The 14,794-nt window shown below is 35.0% G+C and overlaps 1 protein-coding gene across 5 annotated transcripts in view; it reads right to left on the minus strand.

The window, feature by feature from the left end:
* The window catches only part of QKI (QKI, KH domain containing RNA binding), a 164,802-nt gene that overhangs the window by 43,530 nt on the left and 106,478 nt on the right, over positions 1–14,794 (minus strand). The gene's annotated exons all lie outside the window — the stretch shown is intronic.

A 14,794-nucleotide genomic window follows, 5' to 3' on the forward strand; every position in this document is an offset into this window, starting at 1 on the left:
CATTATTTCTGCATTTTACTTATGAGTAAACAGAAGGTCATCAAGGTTGGGGGGTTACTTCTCAATGTCACACAGCTAACAGGCTGTCAATTTAGGAGCTGAATCAAAGTTTTCATTCTCCAATTCAGTGATCTTTCCACTTCATTACAACTGTTTTTAATGATATTGGTCGTCTTCAGCATTAGAAAAGGTATTTTGCGTATAGATGTTATTGTGTAAGATGACTGCCACTTGTTTTAAGTACTTCATATGGTAATTATGAAAATAGTTTTATCTACATTCCCATCAGACCATACTTTAAAATTAACTGTAAGGCTACTCTTTAATTATATCAAGTCATAAACACTAGTTTCATAGAGAATATCTGTATTTCATTTCCTTAATGTCTTCTAGTAAGAAATATCCCCATGTTGAAAACCTGGTCAAGCTACAGGGAGGTTAAATAGAGTTGGTCATAATTTCAGAATCGCTGTTTTAAGAGAAAGTGTTTTTAAATAAAATAAGAATATAAGTAGCATATAAATGGCATATATAAATGCACCTGGCACAGAGCAAGGTACCAGACAAACAATAAATATCTGCTGTTGTTGGACCTTTATTTTAGAAGTTACCATTTACCTAATTGCTAGATTCCAATAAAAGAAAATAAAGCAGGCATAATAAAACTGCTTTCTGCAACAATTCACATAGATTTTAACAGTAAATGCTTCTGCTTTATTTTTAATTAATACATCTTTAGGATGAAAATGTATCCACATATTTTAAGGGAATACAGGAAAAAAAAAAATCAGACACAATCCTATGCTGGGCTGTCTATGTATTTCCAAAGAGTGAACTCTGAGTCAGCACAGTATTTTACGGGGGTACCATCCGTCCAACACTATGTGAACTACCAGCTCAGAATATCTGACTGTTTCAACATAAGGTCACATTACATTCTTTTTGATGATGTCATATCTTTACAAAGCTAGGTTTTAGCGGTTGCTGTAATAAAAATCAAGTCCATACAAAAATCCATGTGGAATAAGAAAAGAGGGTGGCAGTATAAAAATCTGATTCCAAAGTTTGAGAATTTAAACAGCACTCAAGAAAATACAAATGCTATTAGTAAAAATGTGGTTATTTACAAATAAAATGTATAGTGTGTTTCAACTCACTATTTTTAATATAAATACTAATTGTTTGTAGAGTAAATATTTAATAAACATAATTCTGAAATATTTATTTTTGACTAGGGTACACCATGCAAACTAACGGGGAAACCAAGGAGTCAATGAATCAAGAAATTGGAAACCTTGGGGTTATCTGTATGGCAAGAAATAAAATGTGTATTAATATCTCTACTGTGGCAAGAAAAATTAGTTTTGTTATCCAGATTTCAATTGTTATGTTCAAGAATGCTAACAGTACTTTCTCACCAAAATTCGTATTTCTATTTATTTATTTATTTTATTATTATTATTATTTTTGGAGAGAGACCTACAAAAGCTACCAGTCTGGCATTATTTGGTGGGCCTAGAAGTGCACCTATCTGCCTAAATGCATATGTATGAGGGACTTCTGCTTCCAGGCAAGATACAGTAACAGGAACCAGATTCACCTTCCTGCTGAAACAACCAAAAAACTGGCAAAACACATAAACAAATTTCAAGCCACTGGACATCAGACAACTAAGGACAAATGATGCAAAGAGTTGGGAAAAACTGAGGTAAGTCTACGACTGCCCCCACTCACTGGCTTGAGAGTCTCCAGACAACTCCATGAGGAGACTAAACAAGAGGGGGAAACCGAGGCAGCCAGAGCTCACAGGGTCCTGGAAGAGCTGCCACTCAAATATTCAGCTGAACACTGATCATTGCATACTCAAGAGGAAATTCCAGAGGCCAGGGAAGGAACCACCCAAAAGGATTCCAGGTCAAAGTGCCTGGCTCTAGAAAAGAACTAGACTGAAAGACTTGAATGATTCCCCATGGGTAAGGTACACAGAAAGGTCTTGCCTCAGTGGCAGGAAATAACTAAACCTAATCTGAGCATTGTTCCAGTACAACTAAATACATTTTAAAAGTAAGACCAAATGCCTCAAATTATTTTCAACTAACTTAAATGTGTCCCAGGACAAAGCTCAAAGATATTTATACGAATATAAAAATATCCATCCAACAACGTAAAAGTCTGGCATACAATTAGAAATTAACAGGCATGCAAAGCAGCAAGAAAAATGCAATACATAATGAGACCGTCCCCCCCACCAATCAAGCCACTCAAACCAATCTAGAAGTGATACAGATGTTATTACAAAGACATTAAAAGCTCTATGTGTGTGTCAAACACTGATGCATATAAACACTAATACAATGAAAATGGAGGAACATTTATAATAAAATATATTTGAGAAAAACTTAAGAATAAAAACTAAAATTGTGACTTGCCACAGAAACCTTTATACATGGAGAAAAGCCAGAGAATTTAAAAGGAATAATTATTTTCATGATAGAAACAAAGTTGCAGTATTTGCCATTTTGCTTTATTGCAGGAATACATTTTTAAGGTGTAAAACACCTTGGCCAATGCATACTCTCATTAACTCAACAACTTAAATGATAATTAAAAATATAAAAACAGGAGAAAGCTACATCTACCATGTTGGCTTCAAACTAAACATTTTTGCTTACACTTTTAAAAACAATTGAAAGAGCAAAAACTTTCAAAGATGGAGAAATTAATGGGAATTGTGTACTTCCACTCCCACCAAAAATTTTTCTACAACACTGTAGAGTTTAATATGTAAAAACTCAGCCAGGCATGGTGGCTCATGCCTGTAATCCCAGCACTTTGCGGGGCCGAGGCAGGAGGACTGCTTGAGCCCAGGAGTTCAAGGCCAGCCTGGGAAACACAGTGAGACCCTGTGTCTATTATAAATAAATAAGATGTCCAAATTCATAAGAAATAAAAAAATGGGAAAGGAAACCATTTAAAAATTAAGAATCTAGAAAGCAGATGGTTAACTTAAAATTTAGCAGACTTTAGTTAAGAAACTTATTTCCTTGCAATCCCCCAATCCCCCCCAAAAATATGGAGGAAATGGGCAGCAGTGAAAATCGGGGTGAGGGTGGGGCTGAGATTGCAGGACTAGATGAACTCTCATTGAAACAGCAGCTCAATCCCCATATCCCCTATCCACAAATGGCTAGCTATCAAGCACCCCCTAATTCCCAGCAACAGACCAGAAACTGATTCCAAAAGGAAGTAAAACACTTGCTGAAACTGCCTTAGAAGAACAGTTGACAGGGTAACTTCCACACTGACGGCTGGGCTGGCCGGCCAACTCCCCTGCTCCACATGCAGAGCAAGGGAACCCAGGCCCACATCTTGGGGACAGGAGACTTGAACAACTGACCCTGGCTTCAGAGAGTTAAGAAAAAACACTACAATGCTGAAACAAGTAAAGAATGCTCTATTTAAAAATTCTGAATACAAATAGAAACTCCTGTAACTAAAAATATGAGAGAAAAGATGAAACACTTGATAGAAAGTTGGAAGACAAACTGAGGAAATCTCCCTCTAAGTAGCAAAAGACAGAGAGAAAAAAAAATGGTGCAGAACTGTGTAATAGTAGAGGACTAGTCCAAGAGGTTCAGAAACTGAAATGACAGATGTCCAACTACCAATATAAAGAAAAAGAAAGCAGAGGGAGAAAAATCATCAATGTTACACATTTTACGCAAAACTGAGGGATCTGAGCTTCCAGACGAAAAGGACCCCGAGTTTTCACCACAAGGAATAAATGAAGTGGACACTTCAAAATCAAACAATGTAGCAACTGAAAGTAAACACTAAAAGCACCTCTTTTAGAGTTTTGGAGGGTGTGAGGTGTGAAGAGAGAGACTGACCAACCCCTGTTTTCCAAATCAGGCCTCAGAAAATCTTTCATCCATGCAAGTGTCACACAAAAAAAGGCTTTGAGGTCATGCTACCCAGAAGCCACATTTATTCTACTGTAGTCCATTCCAGCTCAAGAAGAGTTAAAGTAAATTCCTTCAGTGAATTTGGAGCTTAGTAATTACTTAATACAAACACTATTTCTCCCTGTGATTTCATTCTGTTTCTTAAGCAGATTATAAAGGCAATCTGGGATTGGCAAATTTTATAGAGAAATCAATAAAACACATCCCAAAATGTCCTCTTTTAGTCATAAAGTAAGTATAGATACAATTATAGGATGGTTACTTCTGAACTCAAAATATCCATAGTAACAATCCACTCGCAAAACCCATTTTCTCACTTTAATAAATAAATCAGGACACAGAAAAGGTTGAAATAAGCAGACAGGAGGGATGACGATATGGACACACACCAAAAATGCTGTATTTATCAGTAACTGTGTTCTATGAGGCATTCGTTTCTTTTTACAATTATGTTTCAAATCATCTTTCAGGAGTTAACAGCTGAGATATTGATGTGCAAAAAAATAGCTCATGACTACCATAATGTCTGTTTTACAGTTACTAAAAAGCAGTATCATTTCATAATATATGTGACACTAAATCTTCAGCAATATAGAAGAACACAGTTTTGCATCAATATAATCCCAAATTTACATTTTCCAGCACAGTACTGTCCCCTGATTTCTGTACCTCCAAATTCAACTGCCAACTAGAAATGTGTACTTCAATCTCTAAAGCAGCCTGAACTCCACATGTCCAAACTGGGGTTCATACCTCCCTGCTTCAAATCTGTCCACAATTATGTCTTAGCTATTACTCATCCTGAATGAATTTTCTGAATCAGCGTGGATTTTTAGAACTTGCGGCTTTATAGGAAATCTCTGAAACATAGTCATGGCTTACTTGTGCTTTGACAGAGACTGGCTGCTGCACATGCACCCATTCATGTCTATCCACACTAACTTGAAGTGCTGTGTTCATTCACTTCCCATGACAGGCTCAGATTTGCTCCATGCTGTATATTGGCCATTCCCCAAACATGGATTTTGATACCCATAAGTTTATGGAAGCTATCACCTACATCTACAATGCCTCCTTTCCCCTTCTTTAATACTTTTCTTTTTTTTTTTTCTGTATCATATAGTAACTTAGTTATCTGTGCATTGTCTTTTTCTAGCTATTAGAAAGTCTGCTCCAAGTTGAATATCAGAATCGTCTCATTGATTTTCATACTCTTGACAGTAGGTACACATTCATTTTACACATATCTGGCTCTAAACAAGTATTTACCGAATTGAATAACTGAACTTTTATGATTGAAGAGCATCATTAAAATCAAATATCAAACTGTGCATGAATATGCTGCAGCTTTCCCATAGTGCTCTGCTGTACTCATGATTATTGTGTCTGTTTAGATAATCCTTCATATATTCGCCCTTGCTCATGTATCTTGGTTTCTGGGACTGCTTCTTTCTTTCTCCTTGGTGACCAGTTGTACATGACAATTTTTACTCCATTTCTTGTTCTCTTACTTCTAGTCAATTCTCCCAGATTTTCTACAATAACGCTTACGAGGTCCGGTTTTCACACCCCATCAAAGACTGCTTTTCTTTTACTCTAAAACCTCAGTGCTACCTTGTTTTGACGTATCAGAAGAATAGGAAACAAGATGGGTCAAAAGTATTTTTAAAACTGCAAGACTCAAGTTCTATCTCAATATAACAGCAAAGTGACAGCAAAGTCAAACTACATACAAATACTATATGTATAAATATGTTCAGAGCTCAAAACCACTAATCTTCCATCTTTTAAGGTAGGGTGCAATAACAAGAGAGGTTCCAAGGAAATGGAAAATAGCTTTATTTATACAGCAAATTAAAATTTAGTAGCATATTAAGCAACTTTATAATTCATTCACACTTGACGGCAGATAGTCACAATTATTAATGATTCTTTATTATGGTCTATATTCTTGACAAGTATACTATGGTGAGATAAATTAGCCTAAGGTGATGATAAACAAACTTAAAAATGAAAATGATGATGGCAATTAAGCTTTTATCAAACACTTACTGCTTGCCAAGGACAATGCTAAGCAATATAAATACATCACCTCATTCAATCCTCGTAAGTTACATGAACATGGGACTATCGGTCTTACCAACATTTCACGTGATTTAGTCAAGTCAGGCAGTAAGTGTTGTACCACCAAGCTACCATACCTAGCCAGAGTAACTTTAGAGCATGCACCCTCAACAACTAATTCCTAGCACAACATATCACCTACATGAGAAATTGTCCTAAAACAGCATCATAAAATAGTGAAAAATCAGAAACAGAACACAGAATAGTGGAATCTCTAGAATTTTTTACTTTACCTTTTTACCTTTAAATATTTTTGTGTAGAATTCTAAGCACATCTTGTCCTCACAGAATTCTAGAGCTGGTGGGGACTTTGAAGGCAGATAAAGGGGTAGATGAGATTATTTAGTAGATTTGGTTTTGTCTTTCTGTATTCGTCCTATCTCCTAACTTCATGCCAAGTATTCTTTCTCCATAAATGAATTTCTGAGTAAGTCACATCCAGAATAATGTCAAGAACTGGGAGAAACATCTGCTATAACAGATCTCTTTGCACCTACAAAAATGTTTTCTCCCTAAATGAGAGATTCACCTATCAAATTACAATGATACATACATACAAAAAGGATAAATCTGTAGCTATTTCACTTACATAAAATTCCTCTAGTCTTTAAAGTTTTGAATAGGTGAGGTTGTTAAAATTAAAATTAGATCTTAATATACAATGCATATTTCCAACATTATTACTAAGTTAGGACTAATTAACCCCATTGTTTATAACTAAATTTTACTACTTTTCAATAAAATAGCTTCCATTTCATTTTTGAAGCCACTGTATACAGTGATGTAAAACTACGAAGTAAAAAAATAATCTCAATATTTGAGAAACCACTTTTGTTTTGGATTTTTGAAAAACTTTATGAGTCACTGCTCTATGAAGTTTAAAAGTATGCTCTAATTACAGTATCTGTTTGAACAACGGGATTCTATAACATGAAGAATTAGAGCATACTGACTGTCCCACCCCTGCTGACAGACTCTTTTAGTTATGCATTTGTAGTCAAGCAAATGAGCATAAGACTGCTGCTCCTACTGTGCTCTTGTGAAAGTTCACACGCCAAAACTTCTCCAAACAGAATTCAAAAGTGTTACATACTGACACAAACCAAGGTTCCAATAACATGCTTGTTGTGAATATATACATTTTAAGACAAATATTAAAGCTTAGACATATTACCATGTCCAGTTGTACATATAATCTTAGATTAGTTGAAGAAATGTTCATTGAGAAACTAGGCATAAAGTAGATTTCACACAATTTAATTCCTCACTGACTCAGTTATAAAAGTAGACCTCAAAAAACTTTTAAAAACTTGAACATGAGTCCAACAAAACCTACATTTTCAAAGCAAATTATTTTTTAATAAAATATGAAAATTAGGATAATTTTATATTCAGTCCATTGAAATAATCATCTAGGAAAGTCATTCAGCAGGCATTCAACAAATACTTATTAAATGAAGCACAAAGGAACAAGTTGCTAAATTCAAGTAACTTTTATTGTGTTAAGCCAAATAATTTCCAAGTTAAAAACAACAGGACTGTAACATCTATCTCCTACAGACACAGTACTTATTGACTGCCAGGTCTGTTTTCCAATTTTCATACATTAATTCTTCTAATTTAATTGTTAATTACTTTATGTCTAAACTAAATTTATGTAACCCCAGTACTAGCCAAATAATACTATTCTGGCCCCACGGTGACCAAAATGAGCGAGATTTCTCTGATATGAGCTAGTTTTAGCATGCCGAAACTGGACAAGATCAGTTGAAAAGTTGAGTATGATCTTGATGAAACACAGTTAAGGCTGAGAAGAGTGAATTAAATATATACAAAAAGTTTCCCATAAAAAGACAAAAATCATCAAGTGATTTGTTATTTCCCAACAACTTTAAAGCTGACTAATATTTAACAAAAATAGTGATGATAGAAATAAATGATTGTTGGGAAATCCTTTTATAATAGAAACTTTGGGCTGAGTTCCTGTTGCTAACAAGCACCCATATAAAATTAAGTCACTGTCCATCAAAGCACAAAATATTTCCTCACAGCATTAAAATAATCCTTTCACTAATTCATATGTGAGATTTTGTACACTAGGTCTTATTCTCACTATCATCTAGGGACACAAGGTAATTAAAAGGCACAGAAAAATGAAATAACTTTTAGAATGTGATGTTTTAAAATACTCAACTGAATATTTACTGATAGTATACCAGGGGAAAAATACATAAATAAAAGACTAACATTTCTACCTATACTCATTTTCCTCCCTAAATCATCAAAATCCCAGTTTCAATAATCATCTTTCAATCAAATTTACCCCTTCCAGGTTCTCCCAGACAGGATGTTCCCTGAATACTCCCATTCTATTATTTTTTCTTTTGACATAATCAGTATGGTATGTATGATTCCTAAAAAGTTTCAAGAAGTATGGAATCAGACTCCTCTCCATATCCTTTAGCACAGACTTTTTAATAAGTGCTCCCTAGAGCACAGCATGAGATACAAAAATAAAGTTAGTGCAGTCAATATCAACCAAAACAAAAAACATATAGGGCTTTACACTCAGCACTTGATATTTATAAAATAACTAATCCTTTCAACAATCTTAGAGGTAGGCATTATTATAATCACCTATTTCTCATTTAAAAATGAGATAAACTAATGGGCAGAAACCTAACGCAATGTACTCAGTTAAACTGACTTCAGATGACACTGTCTGCCTTTGAAGACCTGACAACTACCTATTAAGAAGAAAGGCTAAATACAATACTTAAAAGCCAACATAATGAAGATTATAACTATTTCATTGAAAATGATAAAAAGAAACAAGATGGCCAGGCACGGTGGCTCACGTCTGTAATCCCAGCACTTTGGGTGGCTGAGGCGGGGGGATCACCAGGTCAGGAGTTTGAGACCAGCCTGGCCAACATGGCAAAACCCCATTTCTATCAAAAATACAAAAATTAGCCAGGCGTGGTGGCAGGCTCCTGTAATTCCAGCTACTCGGGAGGCTGAGGCAGGGGAACTGCTTGAATTCGGGAGGCAGAGGCTGCAGCGAGCTGTGCCACTGCACTCCAGCCTGGGCGACAAGAGCAAGACTGTCAAGAAAGAAAGGAAGGGAAAGGAGGGAAAGGGGGGAGAGAGAGAGAGAGAGAGAGAGAGAGAGAGAGAGAGAGAAAGAAAGAAGGAGGAAGAGGGTTTGGAGGGGGAGGGAGAGAGGGAGAGAGAAAAGGGAGAGAGAAAAGGAAAAAAAAAAGGAAACAAGATGTTTTGAAAAATCCAGATACAGCCTGTCTCAAGCAAAGGTCATTAACAGGTTCACGTACTGATGTTTTAAGGAGAGAGTGAGAATGGCAGCACATGGCTCACTATGCAAATGCCCCATTTTTCAGAGGGAATTTTATTTAGGTATAAATCCCACAGAGATTCAACACAAAACAATTGTTTTACAGTAGTATTTTAAAAATGCGAATGTTTAATATTCATTTTCTGATACTCTAAGGAATTTATGATACCACTTAATAACCACTTACTAACCACTTAATAGCTGTTTAGTGTTAAGCAAAATGCTTGAACTCATCTATGCCTCACTTTCCTCATCTACAAAAGAGAGACAAATATAGTACTAACATCTCAGAGCTATGATGAGTTTTAAGTGTTCGGATAGCACATAGAGTAGTACCCATCATATAAGAGCTCTGAAATTAATATTACCATAATGTAACTATGGTATGGACAGGCTGGAATCTAGAATAGATGATTGTAGAAAATTAAACAGAAACACTGGGAAGGGATGACTGAACAACAAATGACATGAGATGACTAGCAGTTATAATTTAGAAAAAGAAAATTGGAGATGCACTTTCAGAATAAAAAGTGCTAGCTTAATTTATTTTTTAACCAACTTAGTTAATAAAACTATATTAACCATTACATGAAAATAAAATTATTTTTAAATATAAAAAAAGCTTAATAAGGACACAACTGTAATCTTTGGGGTTTTAGACTGGAAGAGAGCTCAGTTGATCAAAGCACTAAACTGCCCTCCATGAAGGGTTTGGATCAGAAATGACACATAAAGGAGGACCGCTACAGTTTCCTGGAAAGTGGGATAAACCGTGACTTTTATTATGTCACAAGCAGTACACAACGAATAGTAAAGGGAATTTATAAAAACTTAATGAAATTGAAGGATGAGTTCAAATACTACCTATTCCTTAACTGTTTTCCACTACCCTACTCTATCCAAATTCATTCTCCCTAAGCCCCGCTTTGCTTCCATTGAATCTTATGGCTCTAAAATGATACTTATGATCATACTTTAATATTCCAGTGTACATAACAGTAAGCTCTAGAAAGCAAATACTGCTCCTTTTAATTTTTTGTATTATTCACAAGGCATTAAAAAAGAAAAGTTTGGTACATAACCAGTAGCTATTTCTCTTCTGTCCTGCACAGATCTGAACCTGCACTTTTTATATTTTCATCAGTTTTTAAAATATTAATTTCTGTATTTGTCTCATTTTTGTATAAACAAAGTAGCTCTGAATTCTACAAATGAAATCATGTCAAATACAAATATACTAGTTTCTCAACATATATGCATACTACCATAATTAACATACTACAAACTCATTTAAAAAGAACTATAGAATCCATGGTTTCTGTAATTATGCATTTATTCAACAAATGCTAAACTGTCCTTCTATATTAGGAACCATTTCCCTAAAATATCCACCATTTGTTATTAAATTTCTATTTAATTTGTTATTTGTTATTAAATTTCTAGAACATAAACTGAAAATAGCAAGTAACATAAAATATACTGATTACATGATTACTATGCTCCTTAGCCATATGATGCTTTCTCGTGCATTCTACATATGTATTTTTCTACATTAGTTAGGGAAAATAAATACCAGAAAAATTCAAGATTTACTTTAAAAACTCAGGCAATACTGAAAGAGAGTATTTTACCTGCCTTCTGTGAAATTAAAATGAAAAACACACAACTAAAGAACTGAACCAGAGTCCCATGATCTACTACCACAAGCAAAGTAAGAATTATGCTGAAGGATCCACATACCGTCTGCCCTACTTCCTCCTCAAGCAAAAGATCACAGCCTAACGTTATATATCAGGATTTCCAAAATGTAAGAGAGCAACAGCGCACAGCTCATTACGTTACAAAAGGTGTTTCATCCTTGGAATGTTAAGATAGAAGACTAACAGGAGTTCTTTCCATTATTTGTAGTTGGTAGGTTGCAATGTCCTATTCAACCTAGCGGCACTGTGGATATCTGTAGTGTTCGTACTGCCCAAATATTAATTCACAGCTGTCTTCATGTAATTGTGCACACATCAGTGAAAAGCAGTGACAGAAACACAACTGTGTAGAATAATGACTCTAGCTTATGACAATGTCCAGGAATATGTATGTGTGTATGGAAGAGCTATGTTGGCATAAATGAACTTGGAGATCCTCGGCAAGGAAACAGGCACATAATTTATAATTCCACGGGGCTTCCCACAGTGCTAAACACTTATCCAGTACTCATATTTGCTGACTAAGCGGAATGTCAAACGTTTGCTCCAAACCCTGAATTTTCATTTGCTCACTGGAGAACAGAGACAAAATGAAAAGAATTGGTTACTCACAAACACACACACAAAAAGGTCTCTCCCCACACTCCATACTCCCCAAAAATCAGACGAGTAGAAAATAGAGTGGGGGAAAGAACACGGACTCAAATGCCAGTCTTATTTCAGTGCCCCTGTAATCTTGAGCAACTCACTCATGTACTCATTATTTAATAAATATATAAATAATAATTGAGTTTCTACTACATCCTGTGAGTGAACAAGGTTTATGACAGGCAAGTGAACAGACATGCAAGCTCTCAAGGAGCCTACAGACTAGTAACTATTTATTTGCAATTGAGGGAGTGACACCAAAGTTCACTGTTATATAAAAGCACATATGAGAGCTGACTGATCAAGGTTATATGACAAAATGTTAACTATTTTTTGAAGTCTTATTTTCTCATTTGTAAAGGTTACAAGGTTGCAGGGATTAAAGAAAGTATGTTGAAGACAGTGACTAGTTCATAATACTTAACACTTTTACTATGTAACTCCCATCCCTGTTCTTTCCAGTATCTTTCTTAAAAGATGGCTTTTTAGCTAACAGGGATTCCCCTTAATTCCACTGCAGGATGTCCTTTCTGTCATTATATTAACATAATCAAGCATAAGCACATCCTGCTTCCTCAATTAAGAAGCCTCAAAATCAAAGCCACAGTAAAAAAGAAATTAGCAATTAATCAATGATCCCTTTGGGTTAAAAAATATACAGGCCTGACACGGTGGCTCACACCTGTAATCCCAGCACTTTGGGAGGCTGACGTGGGCAGATCACTTGAGGTCAGGAGTTCAAGACCAGCCTGGCCAACATGGTAAAATCCTGTCTCCACTAAAAGTACAAAAATTAGCTGGGCATTGTAGTGTGCACCTGTAATCCCAGCTACCCGGGAGGCTGAGGCAGGAGAATCCCTTGAATCCAGGAGGCAGAGGTTGCAGTGAGCCGAGATCGTGCCACTGCACCCCAGCCTGGGTGAAAGAGTGAGACTCTGTCTCAAAAAATAGATATGTAAGTGCCTGCCCCAAATTATTTGGGATGTCATAATTTTTTTCTTGGCAATGACTTTCAACCTTTGAAAGTTCTAGAATTAAGATTAGAGTAGTAAGAGCGAATCAAACACAATGTTAATAGTCTACATATGTTTATCTAAAATATTTGTTACATTTAAGGTTTAACACATTTAAATATCTGAAAGATTATCCTTCTAATTTCAATTGAAAAATATATAGACAGGTACCTACAACACATCCCATGATTCTCATAGGGATGGATCCAAAGCATGGTATTCCTCGTGCCCAGTCAGGTGACAGCAGGTATAGCTACTAAGAAGAGCATGCCTCTATACTCAAGGGCTGATATCTGGATGACATAATGTCTGATGCAGATTAAAAATCTAATACTAGATGGTGCAAATGCTTAGTGTATTAAATGGAGTTCTTTCTTCACTTAAATTCCAAAGTGTTAACATGTATCTCACACACCCATTCTTCTCAGCAGAAAAAAAGCAAGGGTAATTTTACATCATTAGAAAAACTAAGTGACTTTAGGTCCTCTAGGCATACATTTCTCCTACACTTACACCACCTCTGTCATCCAAAACCCATAATAATCCTAGACTTTTCTTCCAATCTTTTATTAAAGTTTGACTAACAAGATAACTATAAAAACTGATATATTTCTTATAACCCTTCATCATAATTTGATTAGCAAAACTACAAAAAGTGATAGTTAATGTAGCAGAGTATATTAAATAATGTAGTTTTTCTATTTTCTTGAAGATACTGGTATCTTCACTTCCTTTGGGTAAGACTGATATGTACATTCAAATATGTTAATACCTTGAAAGCATTAAAAAAAAACATTCTTCAATGATGTTGCCAGCATGATTTGGACATAGGTCATATGAACCTAGCTAACAGCACCACTGCAAAGCCTTCTAGTTAATAGGTGGCAGTCAAGCTAAAACGAGACTGTCCTAAAAATTATCCTATCGTACCACCTTTTTTTATTCTATAGTTTTGAAAACAGGTAAAAAAATAGCTGTATGAATGTCTTCCTTCATGAGTTACAATTAAGCAACTGACATTTATAATTTCCCCGAACACTATTTTTAAAAAATTCCTGCTAGCTAAAACCTAGACTGTTACACTCATGATTTTTTTACTAAATGCCACTTTTTACATAGTCTATACATTATCCAGTGTTATGATGATGAGCTTGTTAAATGTTAACCATTTTATTATCTTATACTTTACTGTAAATACCTAAGAATTCAACTACATCAGCCAAGAAAACAGTAATCTCTCAGAGGAATACAAAATAAAAGTTCAGAGAATCCATGTTTTGTTTCCTTCATTAGAAATCATTTCAAGTATGTTCAAGTTTCAGAGATATGGAACTAAATTGAAATTCTTCAACTTCTCTCCCTGTTATCAACCTATTATAAAATCAGAAATTATTTGCTTCAGTCTTTGATAATAGCTCTAAAATGTTTCACTGGTGACAAGAAAGTATTTTCAAAGGGTACGTTACTTGTCCACTAGTGATTAAAGACATCTTTCCTAAGACAAAAAGTAAGTCTACTCTTTCAGAGTATCTTTGGCCCACTTGTCCTTAATTAAGAAACAGATGTAACATGCTATTCTCAACACTAAAATGTGAATGCAATGAAAAACATTTTCTGAGATATTAAACACATTTTATATAACCACCATATAAAATCCCTGTAATGCTTAAAAAGCTATCATTAATAATTATTGTGGTTAATTTTGAGAGCAAGGGTTAATTTAAATGTTAATCGTAATCATTATAATTGGAGAAAACATCTTTTTGAAAATGACCATAGATACCTCAGGATCTATCAACTGCCTGCTTTCTAAAATAGTATTAAAGAATACTAAAATTAATACCTTTAATATCTAGTAACCCTGAATGGTAGATATTAACTTATTTTACAGATGTGAAAATTTCGACAGCAAAAGTAATTTGTCTTAAGTCCTTCAATCAGTAAGTAGAAGGCCCAGAACCTGAACTCAAATCTGACTCCTTATTTCATCTC

Source organism: Theropithecus gelada, chromosome 4 (assembly GCF_003255815.1).
Source record: "Theropithecus gelada isolate Dixy chromosome 4, Tgel_1.0, whole genome shotgun sequence".
NCBI classification, from domain to species: Eukaryota; Metazoa; Chordata; class Mammalia; order Primates; family Cercopithecidae; genus Theropithecus; species Theropithecus gelada.